At 40.3% G+C, this 27966-nt stretch overlaps 1 protein-coding gene and 1 non-coding gene across 2 annotated transcripts in view; both read right to left on the bottom strand.

Moving 5' to 3' along the window:
• The window catches only part of MACROD2 (mono-ADP ribosylhydrolase 2), a 2149518-nt gene that overhangs the window by 849750 nt on the left and 1271802 nt on the right, over nucleotides 1-27966 (bottom strand). The window lies entirely within an intron of this gene.
• TRNAC-ACA (transfer RNA cysteine (anticodon ACA)) lies at nucleotides 11054-11126 on the bottom strand. The gene has a single exon. It is a non-coding gene; the product is annotated as a tRNA-Cys (tRNA).

The raw sequence follows: 27966 nt of genomic DNA, 5'->3' as shown, positions 1-27966 counted from the left end.
CAGAATTGTCTTTGATAAAATATTAGAAAAAATCTCTAGGCTGTATATGGATGAATTAAACAAAGTAATAAAAGAATATTTTCTTTCAACTGTGTATTAAGAAATAACAGACATACAACGTAAGCTTAAAGAGTCCAGCATAAAGATTTGATACATGTATATACTGTAAAGTGATTAGGACAATATGGTTAGTTCAAAACCTCAGTTACATTGTGTGTGAGTGTGGATCTGTATGGCGAGAACTTTTAAAATTTACTATCTTAGCAATTTTTGTATACAGTACGATATAGTTAACTATAATCACCACACTGTATACTACATCCACAGAACTTTCGTATTTTATGACCAGAAATTTGTGTTTGACCACATTAACCCACACACTCCCACCCTGCCCAGTAATCACCAATCTGTTCTTGGTTTCTATGAGTTGATTATGTCCCATAAGTCTTAAAGACTTTACTCACTCTTTTTTATCCATTTTTTTTCTTTTTACTTCACTGACTGAATAATTTAAATGATCTACCATCTAGTTTACTGATTATTTCTTCTGCTTGGTCAAGTCTGCTCCTGAAGCTCTCTACTGAATTCTTCAGTTCAGGCTTTGTGTTTTTCAGATGTAGGATTTCCATTTGTGTGATAGATTTTTTGATAGTTTCCATTTCTGCATTGAACTCATTTTATTCCTGCACTGTTCTCCTAATTTATTTGTCTGCATGTTTATGTAATTAACTGAACTTCTTTAAGAGGATTATTCTGAAACCATTGTCCGGTTCTTTAGAATCGGTTACTGGAAATTATTTCCTTTGGTTGTCAATTTTCATTCCAATCCCAAAGAAAGGTAATGCCAAGGAAAGTTCAAAATACCATACAACTGCCTCATTTCACATGCCAGCAAGGTTATGCTCAAAATCCTTCAAGCCAGGCTTCAGCAGTAGATGAACCAAGAACTTCCAGATGTATGAGCTAGGTTTCAAAGAGGTCAAGGAACCAGAGACCACATTGCTAACATTCTCTGGATCATGGAGAAAGCAAAGAGGTTCCAGAAAAACATCTACTTCTGCTTCATTGACTACACTAAAGCCTTTGACTGTGTGAACACAACAAACTGTGGAAAATTCTCTAAGAGCTGAGAGTACCAAACCACTTTACCTATCTCCTGAGAAACCTATATGTGGGTCAAGAGGGAACAGTTAGAACCAGATATGGAACAACATACTGGTCCAAAATTGGGAAAGGAGTATGACATGGCTGTATATTGTCTCTCTGCTTATTTAACTTCTATGCAGAATATATCATGCAAAAGGCTGGGCTGGAAGACTCACAGGCTAGAATCAAGACTAATGGGAGAAATATCAACAACTTCAGATATACAGATGATACCACTCTAAGGGGGAGGCTAAGTGAAAACTAAGAAATAATTGCACACCAAGTTATCGAGCTCTTCTGGTCTGGACTTCTAAATTATCTTCTGAATTGCACTTTCCTTGTTCTCTCACCTACTCTCTCTACAGTTAGGAATTTTCAGGAGGAATAAAACATAATTCTAAAAAATAAAGCATGTATATATTTTAAGTTATTACACAGGAAAAAAAAATAGCACATGAGACCACAAGGAGCAAAAGGCGTGCCCAAGAAGTAACAGAAGATAGAACTTTGCCTGAAGAAACAAGAGCACCCTAGAGTCGGTTTGTAAGTTTCTTATCTGATGAAACTAATAGCCTTTCAGCATACTGAGTGATGGGGATAATTCACCTTGCCTTCAGGAAACACATTGATGTTCTCTTTCGTAACACACTTATTAACAAAAAGGGAGCATACTTGGTATCAATGGAAATGCTTCTCGCTGAAAATAACATTCCAAGTCTGCTGACTAAAACATTGAGCAAAACATGTTTACTCAAAAAGCAAGGGGGTCCTGAGATGAGGTGGCTTTGACATTTTCCATATTTTCTCTCTGCCATCTTCAGCCAGTTAGGCTTGTCCTTGGCATCCACCCCATAATATTTGCAAGAGGCTTGTCATATTTTTTGGCATCGTAAGAAGACACCATAATATCTACTTGTAGGAAAGTAACTTTTTTTTTTCTTATGTGATTAATTATACAAAGCACACACAAAAAAGTCTTTCCTTGACATCCCCAGCCTACTTCTCTGATGTTTCATTGGGAAGAACTGGATGAATAGTCTGCCCACAAGCCATTTGCCAATGACATAAATGCGATCTCCCTAACAGGAAGCTCGCTAATCAGGTTTGCCCTGAGGTAAAGTGAAAAGTGGATGAACAGATAGAGTTCTGTTGGGCAGGAAGGAAGGCTGAATATTTGCTAAATAGGTACCTATATTTGGGCCAGTGTTTCTCAAACTTTAATTTTGTTAGAGTGCAGAATCTGATTGACAAACGAGGAAAGTTAGCAGAAATCCCCGATAATGGGGATCTCTGAAGCAGTGGGATTTCTGCTCATTTTTCTAATTTTTCAAGGTCGCTATACAGCGACAAACTGAGAGAACAGGCAGAGACAAACAGGATGGTGTTTAATAAGTACACTTGGGAAGAAAAAAATAAATAAACTGTACCAGTAAAAGCCTGGGAATGGTGACAAATGTCTACATATGACAGAATAAAAGCTCTCAGGGTCCCAGTGATAGCAAGCTCTACTGAAATATTGCAGTGATGTTACAGTTATAAAACTTATCCTGCCTTTGGGATGCCTAACGGTGCATAGATAATGTTTTAAGTTACAGAGTTTTGAAGGATAAAGATTTTAGCCCCCTTCAAGGCACCCGGAAAAGAACTGTAGCAGACTTGTAGCAGGGACGAGTTACTAGGAAATGGCAAAGAAAAGGGACTTCTGAGAAGTTCAAAAGGCACACCTAAACCAACTTCTGGACATGTCCTGACGTGACGGGGATGACCGGCTAGTGGGAAAAGGGTGCAGAATTCAACAGCAATAATCACTTATAAAAAGACCTTGACAGGCGCCCTGAGTCCAGCCAAGCTTTTGAGTAGCCCCGTGTCTTTGGGTGCTTTGCTTAACTTCTCCAACTCTCATTCCTTATAAAATGAAGTAAACAATACCTTTCAGAACTTCATAAATGCTAGAGAAAATAGGAAATGTGTCTGGCCAGGGTAGTTGCTTAAAAAATGGGGATAGATATTGTTGCAATGGTATGCATGCTAAGTTGCTTCAGTCATGTCCAACTTTTTGTGACCCTATGGACTGTAGCCCACCAGGCTCCTCTGTCCATAGGATTCTCCAGGCAAGAATGCTGGGGTGGGTTGCCATGTCCATCTTCAGGGGATCTTCCCGACCCAGGGATCAAGCTTATGTCTTTTACGTTTCCTGCATTGGAAGTGGGTTCTTTACCACTAGCGCCACCTGGGAAGCCCAGTTGTAGGTTCCTGTGCTGCATACAACAGGGGTCCTTGAAGGGATACTGAAATAACAGTCCAGCATTCAATGCACACTTGACATGTAGGCATCATGCGAAGGTCCACTACCTCACCTATTGCTCCCTGCAACTCCATAACATCAGTGATAAGAGAATGTATTATTGACTCTTGGGGGAGGCAGTGAACATCGATCATTTCTCTGACCCCAGTCCCTTCCAATCCAACCACGTGTGCCCCGGTGTTTCGCAAATGCTTCCTAAATGTAAAATGGTTGTCAAGTGCACCTGGTTTTTCCTAGAATTCTGGCTATATTGCATTTCTGTTCACTTGCAGTGCCGTCAAAAAAAAGGTAATGTCTATGATTAGATTGGATTCCATTTCCTGATAATGAAAGTTGTTGTTTTTTGTGTGCATTTTTTTTTTTTTTTTTGCTTAAAACCTGCAATAAGTAGTTAGTGGAAGCTTCCTTCCTTAAAGGCAAGAGCTGTAGAGACTTTAAAGTATATTTTCTTCTTCGTCGATAACGGCTTACATTTGGGTCTTCCTGCAGAGTGCAGAAAATCTCTAAATAGTCCTTGGAGACACACATGAACAAGAAAGGCCACGGCATTTTGAACCCTCATTGTTTCCTTCTTTACAATTACCCGCATGACCTTTGAAGAAGCCATCTCAGAGAAACACCTGGGATTCACAAGAAAGCTAGGCTGCTGAGCCTGGCTCCTCTGCAGATTCCAGACTGTTAAGACACACTTTCAACCATCCCTAGGCTGGGAAGTTAGGGCTTTTGCCTGATTTTAAAGAATATATATTTCAGAGCCAAATCACAATTCACAATCCAATTATTACTCATCAGTCAACAACACAAATCAATCTCTAAAAACACAACACAGTGGCATTTTTCAATTTCAGTAACTTGAACAAAGTAGTGAGAAATTGATGAGGGAAAGTAAAGAGTAAAAAACACCCTTACTGAGAACTGTTCATTTGCATTTCCTAAGAACATTCTTACATTGGGATAGTTTAGCAATGATTCTATTTACAAGCAGTAATTAATAATGACGATGGTATTAATGAAGGTGATAAACGTAAGCGCAATAACATCTACTGGGTACTTAGCATGTGTGAGACTCCGCGCTAAGAGCTTTAGAGGTAGGACCTCATTTAGTCTCCCTTAATCCAGTGCAAGAATTCTGACAAATTCTAGGTTAAGAGTCAACATTAGGATGATACATTTTTTTCTTGATACTTAAATCTAGGACACAAGCAGAGCTCACCAGCCTTGAGGGCAAGGACTTTGCATCTCACCTCTTATGACACCACACAGTGCCTGGCACAGAAGGGATGCTGCCGGTGTATGTTGAATGAATGAGGCAAAGTTGGCCAGGATTTCGAAGTTCACAAATCTGAATGACTTTTATGAAACTAATGGAGTTTGATAAAATTCTTCAGTATTAATACATCACTGAAAGTGATGACAAGGACTTCCCTGGTGGTCCACTGGTTAAAACTCTGCCCTTCAAATGCAGGGGGCATGGGTTCAATCCCGTGTTGGGGAATTAAGATTCCACATGCCCTGTGGTGTGGCCAAAAAAAGATGACTTTAAAAAAAACTGATTACAGATCCCTGTGCTGGGGTAATGTCCAACTGGTAATGTCCAATCCATCATAGATTGATAATATTGTAAGCCGAAAAATGTTTTTATTACACCTAGCCTACCAAACATCACAGCTTAGCTCAGCCTAACTTAAACACGATTGGAACACTTACTTTAGCCAACAGTTGGGAAAAATCATCTAATGCACAGCCAACTTTGTAACAGGGTTGATTGACTATCTCATTTAATTTATTGACTACTGTATTTAGGGTGAAAAGCAGAATGTTGTCTAGATCTAGAAAGGTTCAAAGTATATGGCTGACTGGGAGCTGCCCAGCATCAAGAGAGAGGATCATATGACATGTTGCTAGACCAGGAAAAGATCAAAATTCCAAGTATAGCTTTTATTGAATGCATACAGTTTCCACAACATCATAAGCACAAAAATCACAAGTTGAACCATCCTAAGTCAGGAACCATCTGTACTATTCTGATTGTAAGTTCTTTATAATGAGGATTTTACTTTTATAATCAAAAGCAATCAAAATTTATACAAATTTCAATTTGCAATAAAATATTTTTATTTCTGGGATTATTTGATTCATGTTTATCTTTCTCAGGAGAAAATGAAATCAGTGAAGCCAGGAACTTGTTTGTTTTGCTCATGACTTTGCCTCTGCACACAGGAGAGCGCCTAATACATGGTAGGTGTTCAATAATTAATGAATGAATGAACAAAGCCCAGCATCCCCACCTGAGTCAAAACTTGAGAGAAGTGTGAAGAAGAGTTAGAAGGTCCTTCATACCAAAGGATAAAAAACTTAACTGCCCCATTGTTCACACAACCCTTTCACTAGTTCAACATAAATAGGACAGAGGAATAGAAGTCAAGTAAGAAAGAGAGACACTCAATAGCACCATTGTATCAAGAGTAGGCACTGGAGGAAAAACCAAAATCACTTTTGCAGAAAAACGGGGTCTGACATGTCGCAAGACTGGTTTGGTTCTATGTGTTCATGAATGTGAAGGGCACACAGTCCCAGTGTGGTTAAGCATCAATCTACTGAAGCCTAATTGTGAAGCATTCAAAATGCAGCCTCAGTCAGACTGGACTCTAATCAGAACAAACAAAAAAAACACAGTGCACGCCATGTTCATTGTAGCAAGATTTACAACAGTCGGGACGTGAAAGCACCCTAAATGTCCACTGGTGGAAGAATGGATAAAGAAGATGTGGTACGTGTGTACAATGCAATGTTACTCGGCCACAAAAAGAGACAATAACAACAAAAAATGCCATTTGAAGCAACATGGATGGACCTAGCGAGAGTCATACTGAGTGAAGTAAGTCAGACAGAGAAAGAAAAATATCATATGATATTGCTTGTATGTGGAATCCTAAAAAAAAAAAAAAGGTACAAATGAACCTATTTATATAACAGAAATAGAGTTACAGATGTAGAAAACAACTTAAGGTTACCAAGGGGGAGGAGGCAGGGGGAGGGGAAAACTAGGAGACTGGGATTAGCATACACACTGCTATGCATAAATCAGTAACTAATAAGGAGCCCCTCAATACTCTGTAAGGTCTATATGGGTTGTTGTTGTTTTCAGTCACTCAGCAACGTCCTACTCTTTTGTGACCCATGGACTGTAGCCCACCAGGCTCCTCCATCCATGGGATTCTCCAGCCAAGAATACTAGAGTGGGTTGCCATTTCCTTCTCCAGGGGATCTTCCCGACCCAGGGATCAAACCCAAGTCTCCTGCAGTGGCAGGTGGATTCTTTACCACTGACCCACCAAGGAAGCTCAGCACGGGAATAGACTCCAAAAGAAAGTAGACACGTGTATAAATATGACTGACTCATTTTGCTGAATAGCAGAAACTAACACAACATTGTAAATCAACTATATTCCAATAAAATTAAATTTTTTGAAAATGGACCTTTCATTTGCAGCTGGACTCTCAGCCTACTACAAATGTGTCTTGATGGCTATATGTAGTCTTGCCTCTCTGTGTGAATCTCTGAGATTCCTCATGTCTCCTGCTTCTTACCAGTCATGAGGCACGGCTGCTATATTAATCTCTTAGAAGTGTCTCAGCTCACTTCACCCTTCATAGAAGAGTAAAGACCTTGCAGCCATCATTACAACAACAGCTACTGTTTATTTAGTGCCTGTGCACTAACCAACCACTGTGATAAGTGCCTGGCGTACCTTATCTTCAATGCTTACAACCTGGCCAGGCAGATATTAGTATTCCCACTTCAAAGATAAAGAAACCAAGGCTCAGAGTAATTGCATAAGCTGTTCACTATTGTAGCTATTACAGCAGTAGGGAAGGCAGATTTGGAGCACACTCTATTGTCAGACAACTCCACGACCTGAATCCTCCCACCATCCGCTATACACTGTGCTCCTGCAAACACAGCGCTTGATTATCAGAGCCAACAGTTGTATCTAGATGCTCTATGTGACAGTGGAGGAATCAATCACTCAGCTACCCAGACTGTCCCTTTCATCTCCAGGTCTTCTGGGGTTCTTTTACTTTCTGTCACCAGTTCTCTTAAAAAGTCAAAATCTCACCATCACTGTTGGTGTTCATTTTCTTTGCAGCTCACAGTAGGGAAAGTGTCAGTTGGATAGGAAAGTTTAATTTTTAGGATCTCAGGGAATAGTGCATTTCCTTTCAAAGTCAAGAGAAGAGCACGGCCAAATATAAAAACTTCCCAACAGAAAGAAGTACCATGGTAAATGCAGACGGACTAGCAGAAGGAACACTCGGGTCACAGGTGGGAGTGCTGGGTGGGAAGACTGATTGGAAATTGCAAACACTAGTCCATGTGTAATGTACCTTACTTGGAAGTGTCTTATATGGATTATTGTACTTTCCAAATTGGACAAGATAATTGACCTGAAAGCGATCAATGTCTCCTTTCCAACATGCATTCGGAAAGCGTCTGCTCATTCTGCGCCTTCAGGACTATTGAGTCCCCACCATTCACACGGTGAATGGAAACAGTGGGGAGCTCCTGCCGTTCACACACTGGGTGTGAACAGTGTGTACCTACAGGGCTGAAGAGGAACAAAAGAGCAGCCTCTCACCAGTGATCTTAGGGTCAGGCTCATTTCTGTGTTAAATGCTTCAAAGACTGATTATTATAAATATCAAAAAGAAAGTCTTGAGAACCACTTTACTCATCATTGACTTATGATGGAGAAATCTCCACCCCATAAAATGAAATAATTTTTCCTATAAGAAGCTTTGGAATGACTTCCCAGGAATCAGCCTCTTACAAAATACAATTCCAACTATGATTTGACTAGATAGATCCAATACTCTGTTTCATATACACCAGGAGGTCAGAAGGGAGAACTTTGGGAAACTTTCCAATATTTTTGTGAAAAAAAAATTTAACCAATGCAAAGAATCACGAAAAGTTAATACACTGAGACAGCACTAAAGCCTCAAAACAGAAGTTTATTTTAAACACAGTTTTATATATCCATGGACAATTTTCAAATTTCCCTTTTTTTAGCACATAATTAATTTCCTAATTAGCTAATTAGACATTTTAGCAGGCTTAAAGACTACAGAGGTTAAACACATAGCTGTTTAATGGTTACTGTTACTGAAACAAAAAATGGTGTTAATAAGGGTTGAGTTCTTCAAACAAGTTTTTCATTTTTCCCTAAGAATATAATTGTGTGTTAGGCAGTGCTTTATTACAGATGTTAGGGGTGGGCAGGCTGGGGACAAATCCCAAGTATCTAATTTGAAAATCTAGCATTTCATAGATGGAAGTGTAGTGTTTCCACAAAACTGTACCTCCGTTAACAAGAGCCTGTTGACTAACCACAGTTGACCACATGGTGTCTTAGGGGAAAAGGCAGTTCGTGTTCTGCAACTATGTCTGGAGGCACTCACCCTTGTTAGATTAACTGGGCTTGGGGTGGGGATGCGAGCTGGCTGCCCCAAAGATGAATGAGGGAGGATAGGACAAAAAGAGCATCTTTCTCCAGGGAGACTTAGGGTTCAACTACTTTTCACATTCATTCACACATCAAAGTGATTGTTCTTTTAGCAAATATGTATCGAAACCATACTATAAGCCAGAAAAAGAATCAGGCACTTTATAGGTATTGCTCATTTATTCAACATCCAATACATTTTTCTGACCTCCTACAATGTGCCAGTGATGTTTTAGCAAGAAAGGGGAAATAGTCTGCTTTATTGACTATGCCAAAGCCTTTGACTGTGTGGATCACAACAGACTGTGGAAAATTCCTAGAGATGGGAATACCAGACCACCTGACCTGTCTCCTGAGAAACCTGAATGCGAGGCAATAGTACCAGACATAGAACAACAGACTGGTTCAAAATTGGGAAAGAGTACGTCAAAGTTGTATATTGTTACCCTGCTTATTTAACGTATATGCAGAGTACATCTTGCAAAATGCTGGGCTGGATGAAGCACAAGTTGAAATCAAGATTGTCAGGAGAAATATCAATAACCTCAGATATGCAGATGACACCACCCTTATGGCAGAAAGCGAAGAGGAACTAAAGAGCCTCTTGATGAAAGTGAAAGAGGAGAGTGAAAAAGCCGGCTTAAAACTCAACATTCAAAGAACGAACATCATAGCATCCAGTCCCATCACTCCATGGCAAATAGATGAGGAAACAATAGAAACAGTGACAGACTTTATTTTTCTGGGCTCTAAAAATCACTGCAGATGATGACTGCAGCCATGAAATTAAAAGACACTTGCCCCTTGGAAGAAAAGCTATGACCAACCTAGATGGCATATTAAAAAGCAGAGACATTACTTTGCTGTCAAAGGTCCATCTGGTCAAAGCTACGGTTTTTCCAGTAGTCATGTATGGATGTGAGAGTTGGACCATAAAGAAAGCTGAGCGTTGAAGAATTGATGCTTTTGAACTGTGGTGTTGGAGAAGACTCTTGAGAGTCCCTTGGACTGCAAGGAGATCCAACCAGTCCATCCTAAAGGAAATCATTCCTGAATATTCATTGGAAGGACTGATGATAAAGCTGAAGCTCCAATACTATGGCCACCTGATGTGAAGAACTGACTCACTGGAAAAGACCCTGATGCTAGAAAAGATTGAAGGCAGGGGGAGAAGGGGATGACAGAGGATAAGACGGTTGGATGGCATCATCGACTTGATGGACATGAGTTTGAGCAAGTTTCGGAAGTTTGTGATGGACAGGGAAGTCTGGCGTGCTGCAGTCCATGGGGTTGCAAAGAGTCGGACATGACTGAACGATTGAACCGAACTGAAATAAACTGGCTTTTACTCTCATAAATAATCTAGGATTTTTTTTTTTTTTTGAGGGGAAAGTGGGGGTCATTTGGTTTCCTTATTTTGTAGGGCCTGAAATTTACTCAGTTTTAAAGGCCTATTTATCAAAAAGAGAATGCATTTTTAACAGCTGTTATGTGCAAGTGTGGTTCCTGGGTGCATGCATGCTAAGCTGTTTCAGTCGTGTCTGACTCTTTGCAACCCAATGGACTGCAGCCCACCAGGCTCCTCTCTCCATGGGATTCTTCAGGCAAGAACACTAGAATGGGTTTCCATGCCCTCCTCCAAGGGACCTTCCCTATCCACGTGTTGAACCCAGGTCTCTTAAGTCTTCTCCATAGGCAAACAGATTCTTTATTACTAGCAGCATCTGGGAAGCCCAGCTGAAGTTGTATCAACTTCATGGGAAATCTACCTCTTGGCTCTGCTTGTCGATATCTTGTAATCTCATAGTCTATGCTTGAGTCTCCTAACCAGATAGGTCACCAACCATTGGAAATTTACATCTTTGGGGGCTTAAAAGCAGTAAGTTTTCCAAACTCTTTTAATAAACGCAAATTCTCTTAAATGAGATCGCAGCTTAAGGTGTTACTATCACATAATGGGGCTGTGGTGGTGGAGTTGCTCAGTCGTGTCCGACTCCTTGCGAACCCATGGACTGTAGCCCACCAGGCTCCTCCGTTCATGGGGTTTTCCAGGCAAGAGTACTGGAGTGGGCTGCTATTTCCTTCTCCAGGGGATCTTCCTGACCCAGGGATCGAACCTGGGTCTCCCGCATTGTAGGCAGATGCTTTACCATCTGAGCCACCAGGGAAGTCTTATAACGCGGCCAGGAGGTGCCAAATGTACACTGAAGTAAGTAATTAATTAAAGTGGTAAACAGAAGCCTTGTTATCCAGGCAGAGAATGTAAAAGCGAAGGGCAAGAGGGTTTCAGGGGCACCTATGGAAAACAATAGGGGTTGAGAAGGCAGGTGCAGGCAAAGCATGAACTGTCTTCCTCACAAATCTCTCTCTGGGTCTGCCTGCTCAAGACTGACAAAGTTGCATCACAGTCCTCAGTATTACAGTGATAGCTGCTGCAGCAAACCCTAACGGACAGGAAGGCGGCCCCGGAGCCTATGGACAAATCTCCTCAGGGGACAGTTTGGAGAACAGATAATCATTCTACTGGTTATCCCATCTTGACTATAATTTTATTCCAAAGAATTCTCTTGAGAGCCAGACAATATTTATAATTAGTTAGTCATTTCACCTTAAAATGTACTTGCTTGTCCACTTTTCAGTTAGCAATAATCCATGCGTCTCAGGCAACCACAGGGAGAGGGCTGGAGCGGGAAGGAGGGGAGGGGAGTTGGCCGCTGGAGGATGGCTGAGCAGAAGGCTGGGAAGGGTGAGGCGGGGTCAGGCCCCGAGGAAAGCCTCGTCCAGGCACCGGAAGAGGCAGGTAGGCTGAGCTGTGTTGGCTTGGCTGGCCCGTGTGGCCGCAGTGTCCGTGTGAGGAAGTCAGGGACACGCTCTCTGGGAAGGCTGCGATAGTGAATATTTTTACCTGCGTCCCGTGGAGAGCTGTGAAAGTAGCGATTTATAATCTGACAAAAATAATGTAAAGATATAGAAAAGGCTGCCATCTGAACCACATATTCGGTCAAGAGGATTTGGGAACGAATGCTGTTGATAATGTTGCCACCCATTCAGAAAAGGCTGACGGAAATCTTGTGGTTCTGGGGTTTTAAGGAAGATGATTCAGAAGGCATTTCTCTTCTGAAGAGACAATGAACAGAAAGAAAAAAAATCGATTATATTACGGGCTGCAGCTTCCTGTTTCCCAAGGTCTGGAGGGCAGGCGTTTTTTTCTGGGGAGTTCATGGGTGGAGATTCCAGCTGCTATCTTGGCCATGACCCTGAGGGAAACATGGTCACTTATTCATTTACTTGCTCAATAGTTAATTCATTCCCGCATTCGTAGCCCTTAAGATTCCTAGATTCTCACAGTCTGAACCCTATAGTCACACAGAGAGTTCAAACAGGAGGGAAAGAAAGGAGAGAGGTGAAGGCAGGGAGGGAGGGAGAGAAGAAGGAAGACAAAAAAGCATTTCTAATCTACTTTAAATGCAATTTTAATTTGTAAGAATTTTAATTTTTAGATGTTTCTTAAAAGATATCTCCAATAACATGTACGTGCTAAACCGCTTCAGTCATGTTCAACTCTTTGAGACCCCATGGAATGTAGCCCACCAGGCTCCTCTGTCCATGGGATTCTCCAGGCAAGAATATTGGAGTGGGTTGCCATGCCCTTCTCCAAGGGATCTTCCCAGCCCAGGGATCGAACCAGAGTCTCTTAAGTCTCCTGCATCAGCAGGCAGATTCTTTACCACTAGCGCCCCCTGGGAAGCCCCTACCAATATCATAATTCTCAATAAAGATCTTATGCTCCGTTTCCTCCTTTTTGCTACCACAGTTTTCTGAAATCCTGTTCTGCTCTTGGAAACCTCCTTCTCAAGCAGAACACATCAACTGAAACAAATCTACAGCTCTCCCTTCTCGCAGTCTCTCCTCAAATGTCAGCCTTTCCTTGTCCGTTTCTCTGTCCTCTCTCACCAACTCCCCACACTCCCCTCCCACTTCCTGATTTGTGTTTGTTTATTCTGCCCAGCCTCCAAATCCAAAGGAGAAAAGCCAAGAAATCTGTTGATGAGAAGGGGTGGACAGAGGGAGAGGCTAGTGACCTCCCAGGGGGTGAGGTCGGAGGTGGAGGCTCCCAGGGAATGTCTGACACTGTTCCACATCCACTACACACACTGGACAAGGAGTATTGAGAGCCTGTTTTGCGTCAGGCATCCTGCCCGGCTCTGTGGACATGAAGGTGGCCAGGCCTGTCCCTGCCCTCCAGACGCTGAGCAGAAAGGCGGCACGGTGGGCAGAAAAGCAAACAGCAAATTACAACACTCTGAGATGGGCTCTCTTCCAGATCTGAGCTCAGAACTTTGGGGTCTCTGGCTGGAGGTAGGGGATGAGTTCCCAGGAGGTGTGGGGCAGACTGAACCACAGTTACTAGAAGGTAGCCAGGCAGGCGTGGGCGCACAGAGGGGAACAGAAGCACAGTTCCGCACAGACGCGTGAGGGCCCTGAGGGGAGAGAGGTTTCCCCTGAGGCCTTACAGGGCCCTGTTCCCACAGCCATTCCTTCTAGCATGCAACTTTAGCCCCCAGCTATCTCTCTCTACCTCTCTGACCAAATCCAAATTGTTTAAACCAATGGCTGCTCATCCCCAAGTATAATTCCTCCCTCTTCCTGCTAAAGCCTACAAACACCCCGCCCAGCTTCCCCAGTTAGACTCTCTGCCCAGCCTTCTCATGCGCTGCCATTTAAGAATAAAAGAGAGGCCCTCACACCCATGCTGCTCTTGCCAGTGGCTGGTCTTCTTCCACGGAGAACAGCACAGAGGCAGACACAGACATCCCATCTGGGCCGCTGTGAGTAGTTCTGTGTGAGTGAGCCAAAAAGTTGGGGGTGCCAACAAGCGTGGTGGGAGACAGGGTCTCTGGGGGTGATCAAGAGACAGATTATGACCAGCCTTGAAAACCATCTTGAGGATTTGAGATTTGGTACAAAGGACCGTGGATCCGTCTAAAGGATCCATTCAAAGAAGAGGCAAATGGCATGGAACTGAAATGTGGAAAATTTATGATTCTGAGGATGGGTTGGAGAGAAAGGGAGTTAGAAGCAGGGAGAGCCATAAGAAGGTAACTGTCGCTCCCCAGGTGAGAAAACAGGCATCTGGCCACTGCCTGGCACCGCCTGGTTGGTGAGGAAGCTATCAGAAATGCTGGCCAAGACCTGCTCATAGCTACTTAGCAAGAGTCTCATCCTCTCTCCTTTAACTGTACAATCTTTTATTGGCCTGAATGCACAGGAGAGGCTCTTTAGCCATCTCGGAATGTATGGCACATGGTAAGTATGCAATGAAAGTTCGTTGCCTGGAATTGAAATATTTTGGAAGCTCCCAAGGACTCAGGTTTATTTAGGTGAGGGCAGGATGAAAATATACCATCCTCAAAATCTGAAGAAAACTTGTATCTTTTCACTTCCTCTTGATATGATACAGAAACATTACAAAGAAACAAAACTTTTCAAATCAACAGAATGTGTTTGTGAGAGTATACAACTCCTATTTATGAATTTATTTTTTACCTTATTAAGAGATATGAAAAAAATTACCCACATTTTCCAATTCTGCCACCATCTGGGCAAGCAATGTAAATATTTACAAGCAAAGTCTTAAAGTGAAGAGGGGGGCTCCGCAGTATTTTGAAAGCTGATCATGCTGCTTTTCCCAATGGCCTGTGGTTTCCATCCATTGGATTTCCTTCTGAAGCCTTCAAACACACACGTGACACACTCAGGGACCATTAGCAGATGGTAAAACATTTTATTAGCTGATTTATTTAGCTATTGAGGGTCATTCTTTGAAAAATGGGGAGAGAAATTCAGGTACAACAGAAGTTAGAGAAATCAGAAATCAACCTTTGGAACAATGGTAGCCAGTCACTTTTTTTCTCTTTGTTGACATACTGAGCTAATTCAAAACAGATCAATGTCTGTGTGAATGCTTAGAGTCTCTGCTTTTCCTCTCCAGTGAGAGAAAGTTCAGGAAAAGTAGAAGAGGAAAATACAGAAAGAAAAGAGAGAGAAAGAAGGGAAGGGGGAGGAAGACAAGAAAGTACAGTGTCATTGGTGTATTTATAGGAAATATAAATTTAACTGGAATCTGCTTGTGATTTGTTCCTCTTTAAATCTGCTATCTATTAAGAAGCAGCTGTATTTCTACATGCAGCTACAATTATACAGAAAACTTGTGTCACATGATAGCACTCTTATCTCAACATCTTGATAGCAGAAGCCTGCTAAGAAAGGTTGAAGGCTTATTGTTCAGGTGCAGTGGGACAGGGCAGTATATAGCTGGATTTTAGGAACCCAGGGAAGGCATCTCAAAATACCTCATCAGAGGGCTGGAAGTTGGCACCTCTTCTTTCAGATAATGCTTTTACCTTCTCTGGGTCCTATTTTCAGATACAACTGGTCTTGGAAAAGTGAATGGAAGCAAGGCACTCCCAGTTTAGTGTGACTATGCTTTGAATATGTCCTCTATAGGACAAACTAAAACCTAATGTGATCACTGGGGCCAGGAAACCAGAGGAGAGCTTGCAGAGTGATCATATGGCCACTGCTTTCCATTTTTTCCCTACAATTCTGCAGTCACGGAAGGCGAGATCATCTACATTTACTTTACAATTTTCCCAGGTTCTGCTGTGTTGAAGAACATCGCAACATGTTAACTCATGGAGTGATATTTATCCACAATATATACAGAGTACAATGTGTCAATAACTGGAAAGAACTCTATTTACTGACCTTTTAGAATCCCACCAGATTATAAACCATTAAATATCCGATTGAAAAGAGTCCACCATCTGGCTTTTCTTAAAATATTAAGTTTTATTTTGAACTTCCTTTTATTATAAGAGACACCTTGCATTAGTAGTCACAAATCAAAAAGGCACTCTTAGAGGAAATAGAAAGACTCAAAAATGTTGTCAGTCAGATTGGTTCAACATTGACTTTGTTGTGCAAATTATGGGCTCTGAGTTCTGTACATTTTGTCGGAGCCAAATCAATTACTTATAAGTCGCTGCCATTTAAAAAGTCATGATGGGCAGTTCATGCTGCTTATTAATACTCAAGCAATTGTTGATAATTGTTCTGGATTTCAACATCTAATTAAGCTGAGTGGCTAGATTTGCATACAATAAACAATAGAAGTGACTTGCATCCTTGGTCCCACAGGCATAATCAACTTCACCATACAGTATCATTAAAACTCAAATGCTAATTACAGCTAATGGGTTCATGTAAATAAGAGCTATTTCATTCAGAACATAGACTTTCTTCCAAAAGCCTAAATCCTGCTATTCATCTAAAAAGACCCAAGATGATTAAGTTACCTTAAAAGCAAAGTGTTCAGGAAAGATTCTGTGTACGTGTGCGCGTGCATGCCTGTGTGTGTTCCCCCCAAGATACACAAAAATCTGGGTTTCTTTATTGAAAGGATTCAGATCTTCAGTCAAAGCAAACCAATTTGCATTAATCTGCTTATTAATTGTACTTGTTGGTAAAATGTGGAATTGCCCAATTAGAAATGAATAAAATAAGCATTTATAATTTGGGGGGGTTACACAAATATTATTAATAGATTAAATCCTGGAGTGGCCCTTTTAAAATTGTTCCCTAATTAATTCTAAGGACCACATGAAAAGTGAAATATTGGACATGTTTGATATGGAAAACCAAACTGTCCTTCTCCAAAATCAGTACTAAATGTTATAAATCTAAGATCGGTTATCAATAGTTTTTTTTTTTTTTTAAGGCTAAAATAAAATAAGTGCTGTATATCAATGAATTACGACAGAAACACCTCATTTAGGTTGTAACTAGAGCTCTCCTGGTTTGATACCACGTTAAATGGAGCCTGGAAGTTTCTAACCAGGTCAGTTCATACAGCAAGGCCAAGGGTTTGAGATATGCTCATATTCTATCACCTCCTTGCAAATAATACTAAAAAAAATTGAATAATCCCATGGCTCATAGTTTTTTACCCTCTGGGCAAGCTCAGCTTACTAGCTGAGAGATTTTAATTAACAGACATTTCTGGATGTGACTTGTTTTGTAAAAGGAAAATTAATATCAGAGAGAAATAAGTTAAGTAAACAATATGCTTTTTAACAGCAGAAATCATTTTAAAACAAAACAAAACTGTTTCCAGAGAGATTCCATCCCATTTTGTCCCATCCTGATCCTTTCTCTTCTTTGCCTAAAACCTAGGAAGGAAACTTATAGATGGTGTCTTTTTCAGATGCATCTTGCTCAGCCAGTGGTGATGGCTCCCAGACGACATTTCATGTCTGGGGTAAGAGAGGAGAGGAATGGAAGAGGAATAAAAATGAAAGAGACGGGGAGAGAAAAAGCCCCTGGGGTAAAGAAGACGGACTTCATGGGTAGAGCTGACAGTTAGAGGCTCTCCTTGGCTGTAGCGCCTCGTGAATCCTGACCTCCGTCCTCACTGCCTTCTGCTTTCATCACCCTTGCCATTTCCTTCCAAAAGACTGTCAAGTCTCTGACATAGGAATTTATGGCTTTAAAAATAACTAATTCATGACTCCTTACCAGTACACAGATAATTTGATTTTCTGACTTTTTAAAAACTACCGCCATAACCAATATAAGAAAGTCTCAAGGAAATATCTCTTATACACTGGCCCTTGGTCACCGTGACCCATCTGTCACAGAATTAAATACACAACTGCTCAAGCAATGGCACGTAGAGTTCACCTATTTCTCGTTTCCTTCTACCAGTCACTGTCCCTCCAACCCCCACGCCCTGAAAAGAGACTGTCTTTCTGGACATTTCCTACTCTTTTATAGAAGGTTTACCTAAGGGGCTTTCTCTCCTTAACTTTCTCTGACTTGGAATCTCACTAGCCTTCCTCCGTCCCACAATCCATTGTGTGTGAACTTTTTTTATCAATAAAAAAACATGGAAGACTCAAAAAATATGGGAAGCGATGGGCAGCACAAGACCATGCAAGGGCAAAGACTCACTGAAAAATCATCTAGGGGATGTGCTTTGCTCGACTCACTGGTTACTGCTGTGAAAATATCCCAAACAGAGTGAGGTTACACAGTAATTTGTGCTGTAGTTTGAGCATTCTTTGGTATTGCCTTTCTTTGGGATTGGAATGAAGCTGACCTTCTCCAGTCCTGTGGCCACTGCTGAGTTCTCCAAATTTGCTGGCATATTGAGTTCAGCACTTTAACAGCATCATCTTTCAGGATTTGAAATAGCTCATCTGGAATTCCAAACCTCCATTAGCATTGTTTATAGTGATGCTTCCTAAGGCTCCAAAATCACTGCAGATGGTGACCATAGCCATGAAATTAAAAGATGCTTGCATGTATGACAAAACCCACTGAAAGGTTGTGAAGTAATTAGCCTCCAACTAACAAAATTAAATTTAAAAAAAAAAAGAAAGAAAAAAAAATAAAAAATAAAAAACACTAGGCAAAACTAAAAAAAATAAATAAATAAATAAAATAAAATAAAAGACGCTTGCTCCTTGGGAAAAAAGTTATGACCAACCTAGACAGCATTTTAAAAAGCAGAGGCATTACTTTGCTGACAAATATCTGTATAGTCAAAGTTATGATCCTTCCAGCAGTCATGTATGAATATGAGAGTTGGACCATAAAGAAAGCTGAGCCCCAAAGAATTGCTGCTTTTGACCTGTGGTGATGGAGAAGGCTCTTGTGAGTCTCTTGGACTGCAAGGAGATCAAACCAGTCAATCCTAAAAGAAATTAGTCCTGAATATTCATTGGAAGGGCTGATACTGAAGCTGAAGTTCCAATACTTTGACCAACTGATGCGAAGAACTAAATCACTGGCAAAGACTCTGGTGCCGGGAAAGATTGAAGGCAGGAGGAGATGGGGATGACAGAGGATGAGATGGATGGCATCACTAATTCGATGGGCATGAATTTGAGCAATCTCCAGGACTGGTGATAGACAGGGAAGCCTGGTGTGCTGCCGTCCATGGGGTCGCAAAGAGCTGGACACAACTAAGCAACTGAACAGCAACAACAACAACAAAAGGTTGCCTATAAATATCTAGCTCCACGAATGCTCTTTGAATTGGGCCAATCACCTTGACAACTCTCTTATTAATTAAAGAGTTTAACAAAATCTTTGACACTTTTATATCTGTGTGAAGATCATGCCATTTTAACATTTTGAATATTACACTTGGGCAGTATCAATTTTATTTACATACTTCTATTACTTATCATATTGTTTAGTTAATTGGTCTTTCTTTATAGTTATACAGTTGGCCCTTCACACCAAGGGTTCTGCACCTGCAGATTCTACCAATTGTGGATCAAAAATATTTGGAAAAAATTATAGAAAGTTCTAATAAACAAAGCTTAAATTTGACTTGTACAGGCAAATATTTGCATAATATTTACATTGTATTTACAACTAGTTACATGGCACTTTACATTATGCAAGATACTATATGTAATCTAGATACAATGTAAAGTATATGGGAGGATGCATGTAGGTTATCGGCTATTTTAAGGAGGGGATGTGAGCATTAGTGTGTTTTGTTATCTGTGGGGGGCTGTGAAGCCAATCCCCCCTGGATAACAAGGAAGAACATACTGTGAAATTTTCAGAACCAAAGTCGTTTATTTCTAAATTTGCAGCATGGGTTCCTGGCACTTAATAAGTACTCGATAAATTCTGTTTGTATGTTGTTAAATTCAATTTCATGACCATACTCATAAATCACTGAAGCACAGTCACCTACATTTAGCCCCAGAGACTTATATTTGTCTATCCTTAATTTGGCAACTGTGTTACTAAATAGACTTTAACTCATGTTATATGAATGACATAAATCATAATCTGTCTCACTTGGTATTTCACATATATGTTCATACTAAGAAAATTCAGAAAAATCAGTGCAGATTCACACACACATATCTTTTACTGTGTGAATGTATATACATACATTCTAGTTAAGAGTAGGAATATTATTAACTCAAAGAAAGGAAAGAGGTCACATTGTTATCTGTAGTATGGTTTCCACAAATTCTCCCTACATAAAAACTATTCATTTAATAATAAAACTGGAACTTGCTTTTTAGTGTAAAAAAAGCTGCTGAAGACTTGTTCTCCACTTCCCTGGGGCAGAAGCCAACAAACATGACTGAATATGACTTTAAAAAAAAAGTCAAGAAAAGACAATCACATTGACAAGCAGTAACCAAAATAGGTTTCAAATATTGTTAGGGAATTGCTGTCATTTCAAAATAAATCCAGGTCTCCGATATCCATGTCGAGTCACTAAAAAGTCCATGGTTAATGAGACTTCAAAACCCTTGCTTAATCAGTTTCTCATATCCTCTTACCATACATAATTCTTAGAAAGGACTTTTGCTGGCCAGAACAAGTATCTTACTTTTCAATTGGTTTAAATTACTATAAGCATCCAGAAGTGTTAAGTAATGGATTAAATTCATTTTTTTCCCAGTTTGCTACTACATGATTAGGGCCTTTGATCTTAATTTTTTTTTTTACTGTTCTCCAGTTGCTAGACTGCAGATGTAAAACAATACATATTGTATTTTAGATATTAATTATATACTTCAGACATGCTCAATAAAATACTCCAAATCCCAGTGTCTCAGACTATTTACTTCAATAATATAGCTCAAGTACTCCAGAACTTTTCTAAAAGTATGGATAAAATTCCCAGACATTCTTATGTTCATGGTTAAAACATAAGAAACAGAAAAATCCTGTATCCAGAGAGTATTACTTTATAAATTTTCAAATTCAAAAATGAAAGTCCTAAGAATCACGAAAAACTCAATATAATAATGCAAACAGAATATTAATAAAGAGGGTAAAAACAACTAATATTAATTTGAGGAGTTAAAAAGCTCTATGATTCATTTTCTACTAAAATTGACCAACCCATCATTCAAAATGCAGTAATAATGCCTTGTGGATGATGAGCACGGTGATGATGCTGGCTACTTGACATTAAGAAGCCACCCAGGAGTTAAGCAAGAAAAAATGTGGCTGCTGCCAAAGTAAAATAAACAAACAAATCACATGCACTATTGAGATTCTCAGGCTCCCACTTAACTTTCAGAGACTGTTGACTCACAATTCCAGTTATCATGCTTCCCATTCCATCGCATATAGAAATGCCAAATCATAAAGGGAAAAGAGAAAGCAAACGGGTATATATTCTTGCCCTCGTACTTCTGAAATCAAAGAGAGTTGCCTATTTTAATGTTGGAGGGAGGCAAAAACAGCTTAGCTTCTTACTCCAGGAAATACATGTTCTTGTAAAACATAACTGTGAACCAATTGAAATTGCTTATTAACACTAATAGCTTGATCATCAAGGCTCTTGTCACCTCTCTGTGTCCCCCAGTCCAGAGTTATGATGGCATTAACCTCTGCCAAATCACAGCTACCTCCCTGCCTTGTAAGACCCATCTTAAAACCACCTACTTCATACCTTATTCTATAAATATTCTCATCTCCTCATCTGAAACACTACCAAGACTTATCAAGGTGGCGGTCTCTCATCTCACAATAGATTTAGTAAACCTAGCTGTGTTTGAGGAGAAGGCAATGGCACCCCACTCCAGTACTCTTGCCTGGAAAATCCCATGGATGGAGGAGCCTGGTGGGCTGCAGTCCATGGGGTCGCGAAGAGTCGGACACGACTGAGCTACTTCACTTTCACTTTTCACTTTCATGCATTGGAGAAGGAAATGGCAACCCACTCCAGTGTTCTTGCCTGGAGAATCCCAGGGACAGGGGAGCCTGGTGGGCTGCTGTCTATGGGGTCACACAGAGTCGGACACAACTAAAGCGACTTAGCAGCAGCAGTAGCTGTGTTTGATCGATAGATATATCTGATGGATATTGGAAGACTGATAATCCACACACTACACTGATAAGGAGAAGCAGCAACCACTGTAACATGAAACATCTAAGAGTTTACACATCAAACACAGGAACTTCAAAATACATAATAGTCCATGTCAATAATATTCCTCTTTATTTCAGTAAACTCTTATAATGTTCCTATATTATAATACAGAATAAAAATGAAGGTCATAGTAATATATGATTCATTAATATAATCTAAAATCATCTTCATACAATCTGTATAAGAAGACAGGGAAATGTATAACATATCTTACAGAGAATTCTACCAAAATTAAACAACATTTAAAAAGTTTTGGCAAGTACCCAAATATTAAATAATATTCTAAACATTTTGTCAAGTCTAGGTTTTGACCAGAGTCTCCGGGTGATGTGTTCTCAGGGACTCCGGTTAGCTGAGGAACCACCAAGCTGTGTTCAACCAACTACCCGCTTTTGAATTGCTAAGGAAAGCCACACCTTGGCCCTAAATGATTCACAATTCAAAGAATTCACGTTTTACAATTGGTGAGTTAAGTCCACAGGCTTTATAATCAGAACAGAAGTCCACCTCCAGCTTTATAACAGTCTAGACTTGTGACCCTTAGCAAGTCAGTTAGCTACTCTGATTCTTAACCACTGTGTCTGCTGGAAATAAAAAAGGGAGATAGAGTGAGTTCTGGCTCAAGATGGCAGAGTAGGCTCTGAGTAGACATTTTTCCAAAGAAGACGGACAGATGGCCAGACAGACAGATAAAAAAATGATGTTCAATATAACTCATCAGGAAAATTCAAATAAAATCCAAAATGAGATACCAACTCCCATTTGTCAGAATAGTTATCATCAAAATGGCAATAAATAACAAGTGTTGGTGAGGATGTGGAGAAAAGGGAACCCTTGTAACTATTGGTAGGAATATAAATTGGTACAACCACTATGCAAACATATATGGAGGTTCCTCTCCCCCTCTTCAAAAACAGAATAAGCATTAGGTCCATCAAGATGACTTCTGGGTATTTATACCAAAAAAACAAAAAACAAAACACACACACTAATTTGAAAAGATAAATCCACCCTTGTGTTCATTGTAGCATGATTTACAATATCCAAGGCATGGGATCAACTTAAGTGACCACGGATAGATAAAAGGGTAAGGAAGATATCACACACACACACACACACACATGCACACACACACTGGAATATTACTCAGCCATTAAAAATGATATCTGCCACTTTGACAACACGGGTAGACCTGGAGGGTATTATGCTAAGTGAAATAAATCAGGAAGAAAAGGACAGATACTGTAAGATTTCACTTATATGTGAAATTTAACAAACCAAACAAATGACAGAACGCGAACAGAACCGAAACAGACTCATAGATACAGAGAACAAATCGCTGGCCACCAGAAGGGTGCGTGTGGAGCACAGGGCAAAACAGGTGAAGGGGATTACGAGCTACAAACTTTCAGTTGTAAAATAATTAAGTCATGGGGTTACAATTTACACGGTCAATAATACTGTATTAATGTAATAACTTTATATAATGACAGATGCTTACTAACTAGACTCACAGTAGTGACTAATTCATAACGTATATAAAAGTATATTATGTTATACACTCAAAACCAACATCATATTATATGTCAACTACAATTAAAAAAATCCTCAGAAAGCTACAGTTTTGATTACAATATAATTAGCATCTTGTTTGTTAGATGATAAAGAACCCTATATATATATAGTAGTGGGTACTATTATAAGCACTTGACGTGTATGAACTCATTTAACTAGCACAGTTCTACCTGTAGTAAAAGCTATTCATTTCCCTTGTCTACAGATGAGATCAATGAGGCTCAATGAAATCACGGGCTGCAGTAACACAGTTAGGAAATGGAGAGTTCAGAGTCAAACCTAGGCAGTTTGTTCCGTGGTCTTACTTGTACCACTAAGAAACAATTTATGACAAAACTGCAGATGATCAAAGTTTCAAGAAAGTACATCACATTTGAATATCCACCAAGTCCTTAACAATTCTAGTTGACACATCTTCGTTTTCCCTTAGGATGAATAGTCCTGGAGAGAGTTAATGGAATTTGTATGATTTACCATTTTTTTTTTTTTTTTTTGAGCTGAAGGAAAATCTTAATTACCTCTTAACTTGACAAAATCCCATCATTTTGCCTCATAAGGCACAGAGAAATAAACCATATAACCAGGTTAAGTACAGTGTTTTTTGCATTAGCTGTCTTTTTTCCTTGCAGGTGGAAGAAACATTTTTAAAATGAGTGTCCCCCATGTCAGAACAAATTGAGTGGGTGTATGATTGAAAACAAAACAAAACACAGTTAAGAGTCTGTAAGTTATGTCAAGGAACATTTATCTGTGGATGGTACAGGATGGAAGATAGAGTGATCAGTAAAATCTGATGATTATCTTTGAAAATAAAGTTAAATAAACCAAAAATAAATGAAATCAGCCCTGGATAAAACAATCCAAACTAAGTTATAGTCTTTGCCTGGGCAGTTAAGTCATTTGAGGTAATGAATTCTAGTAATGGTGAATTGGGTGTGGCTCTAGCCTCTGCAAATTTTTTTTTTTTTCACTCATTGGGAATAAAGGTTGGGATCTTCAACATGGAAAAAGGAATCTAGAGGGTGAGAATGAATCAGTTTTGAACAGAATTCTACAGTGTTGTCCCAAGGGAAGCTACGACCTCACACACAGTCATGAATGTCCAGCCCAGGGGACGTCCACGGTGACAGCGCAGGTGGAAATCTCCCTGCTCATAACTCACCGTTGTAGAGTTTACTGTCTTGAACTTGAAGTGCTTCCTGGCACTGTGTTAACCTTATTATAATTTAGCTTTGCACACAGATGAAACACAGGGAAATAATATTATCTCACAAATCTGAAGCTGCTGTGGCCGCTGTATATAGCCAAGCTTCTTATAAATCAACAAATCAGTCTTCTGGCCTGTGGACCCAGGGCCAGGAATTTTTCACTATGAAAGATGAGATATTAATAGTAAATATCTTAGGCTGCTGGATCATATGGTCTCAGTTTTGCTATCCTAGTGCAAAGCAGCCAAGGACAACACAAACAAATGATCCTGGCCTTTTCCAAGAAAGCTATATTTACACAAGGAAGGGGCCAGGCTTGACCCACAGGCTCTTATTTTGCCAACTCACAAGACTATCAGGATCTTGTGAGTTAGTGTGGTTGGCAGAATACTAGCCTACCAAAGCTATTCATGTCCAGCCCCCAGAACCTGTGAATGTGTCATATTACATGGCAAAAAGAATTTTGCTGATGTGATTAAGTTAATGGTTTTGAGACAGGAAGGTTATCCTAGATTAACCAGGTAGGTGTAACGTAATCACAAAAGTCCTAAGGGAAAAGAGGGAGGCAGGAAAGTCAGATTGAGAGAAGGCAATGCAAGGAGAGAAGCAGAAGTTGGAGTGATGTGGCCTTTAGAAGCTGGAAAAGGCAACAAATGGATTCTCCCCTGAAACCTCCAGAAGGAACACAAGCCCTGTAAACGCATCAATTATACCCTAGTAAGACCCACTTTAGACTACAGAACTCCAGATTTGTAAGGTAAAAAATCCATGTGGCTGTAAGCCACTAAGTTTGGAGTAATTTGTCACAGCAGCAGGAGAAAACTGATACACTGGGTTAGCACAGGTCTGACCAGGTGTCTTCAAACCTGGAATGTGTGAGAGGCTGTATTAAGTCTGCTTGGTTAAGCTGCCACTGTTCCTAGAATCCTTGCCCTGTACTGTTTCCAAGGTAGATTTGAAAGGCAGAGGTGCTGGAGAAGGAAATGGCAACCCACTCCAGTACTCTTGCCTGGAAAATTCCATGGACGGAGGAGCCTGGTAGGCTACAGTCCATGCAGTAGCAAAGAGTCAGACACGACTGAACGACTTCACTTTCACTTTCCCCTTCTGTTTACTATATTCTGTTCTCAGAAAACTTGAACTCTCTTCAACTTTCATCTTAAATATGCCCTGTTCTAATTATCCTTATTAAAAAAAAAAAAAGAAAGAAAAAAAAAAAAGAAAGGCAGAGGTGAAGGAGCAGCCACGACACTGAAGGCTGTAATGGTGAGATGCAGATACAAGCCAGCAAAGAGGGGCCCTTGAGTTCTAGATGGCCATCACTCTCCATCAGTTCCTAGCCTGTTAAACCATCATGACCCCAGGCCAACCACAGATGCTTAACACTAGTCCACAGGGCTGCCAGTCACGTAGAAGCCCAGTGTCCACACAAGATTCCTACAGACATCTTCACCATCCTGCTTTGATGACTGGACATGCTTGGCTTATCAGAGTAACTCATTCGTGACTCTTCTGAGCCTCCAGCCTCCTTCCGGGACTTTCATTTTCCCAGATTCTCCCACGGGGTTTAATTTCTAGTTACTATAACAAATACCTTACACCAAACTATATAGTGGTTCTGCTTCCACAACTGATTCCAGACTGACACAGAACCTGAGCAAGAGCAAATGCTGGACCCACAGACCCAGAGAGACAGTGTGTTGACCATGGCAGAGTTATACCATGTGTGAGACAGGCCCTGGGGAGCAGCCAGCCTCTCCAGGTGGCATCCTTCGCTGTGAATCTAGCTGTGATGGCATGTCCACAAGTTCAGGAGAAGGGGAACTAGGGATCTGAGTCCAGTCTCAGCTCTGCCAGTTACCCTGTACAAGTGTCTTAATCCTCCTGATGATGTTTGCATATCCAAAATATGAAGGAGTGAGTGTAGACTTTTCCCACGTATTTGGTACCTTTTCCCTGAAGAAAGATTCTATTCCTTGTTTCCCTGTCCTAGGAAATGCAGGAATAGCCATGTAACTTGTTCCACTTAATGAAATGTGAGGGTAAGTGACATACAGAAGCTTTAAGAACTGTCGTCTCTCTGTCACTTCTGTTGCAGAGACAGGTCTCATTCTAGCGAGAGGCACCCCTGTCAGCCAGGTCCCAGAGGGAAGGCGATGTTTAAGAGGAGCTGAAGCCCCCCATGATGGACATGCAGGTTGGGTAAGAACTAAACAGGAGGCTTTGTAAGCCACCAACACGTGGGGAGTCACTTGATCAGGACCCAGGCAATCCTGACCGACTCAGGACTGAGTGAGAAGCCTAATATAACTGCTTAAAATCAATTCACAGAAATATATGCAATAAAATAATCTTTGCACTAGCTCTTTGTTTACATGGTATCTAAAATCCATATAATACCAAACATCTTAAAAGACTGGATCTTGAAATAAAGAGCCTGAACTGACAAAGTTAGTCAGGATTGCACAGACATCATTTATGCAACCTCTTACAAAAGACTACCTAATTATTTTTCCTTTCTTCTGTCTTCTTAATATCACTTCCTGATTTGAAGTGAATAATTCATACTTGGGGCTTATCAACCTCAAAAAGTAACAAATCAGAGACATTTAATTAACTCTGTATTGGGTAGCTGTACTTTTTAGGCTGTTACCTGGAATGTTCTCAATTTAAAATTTTAGAAATACTATCTTGATGCCTAAGAAGCAATCTCTTAAACTGAAAAAAAATAGCAGATTAACTTAAAAAATAGTCATTTGGGAATAAAGATAGTAAAAAAAGAAGGTAAAGACTGGAGGAAGGGAGGGAGAAAGATGAAATATTTTAAATATCACTGAAAATAAGGAACCGATGTGCAATTCCAACTCTCCCAACCTTCATACTGAATAAGTTTCCTCTAAAGTTGGTGTTGGCACTCCATTTCACTCTGCAGTCCTTTGTTAAGGGTTACGGGGACACAATTTGTTGTATGGGTTTTCTTGTTGCTGTTTTCTTTCTTCTTATCCTAAAATCCTTAGTTATGCCAGTTGTGCTACAATTTCATTGAGCAGCATGTTGTAAAAGAGTGCATGTCATATATATTCAGTGAGAGCTTGAAGTGGGAAATGTTAAGCCTGAGGTTTTCCAACCAAGGAATGAACACGGCATTATCATGGATCTAACTCCATCAATTTTCAGCAAATGAAAACATGGCAGTTTTGCAATTGCAGTGATCCATTTTGAGTTGAAATATTCCAAGTG

The sequence above is a fragment of the Muntiacus reevesi genome, chromosome 2 (assembly GCF_963930625.1).
Source record: "Muntiacus reevesi chromosome 2, mMunRee1.1, whole genome shotgun sequence".
Lineage (NCBI taxonomy): Eukaryota > Metazoa > Chordata > Mammalia > Artiodactyla > Cervidae > Muntiacus > Muntiacus reevesi.
Note: the sequence above shows the minus strand (reverse complement) of the source record. Positions and strands in the feature narration are given on the sequence as shown.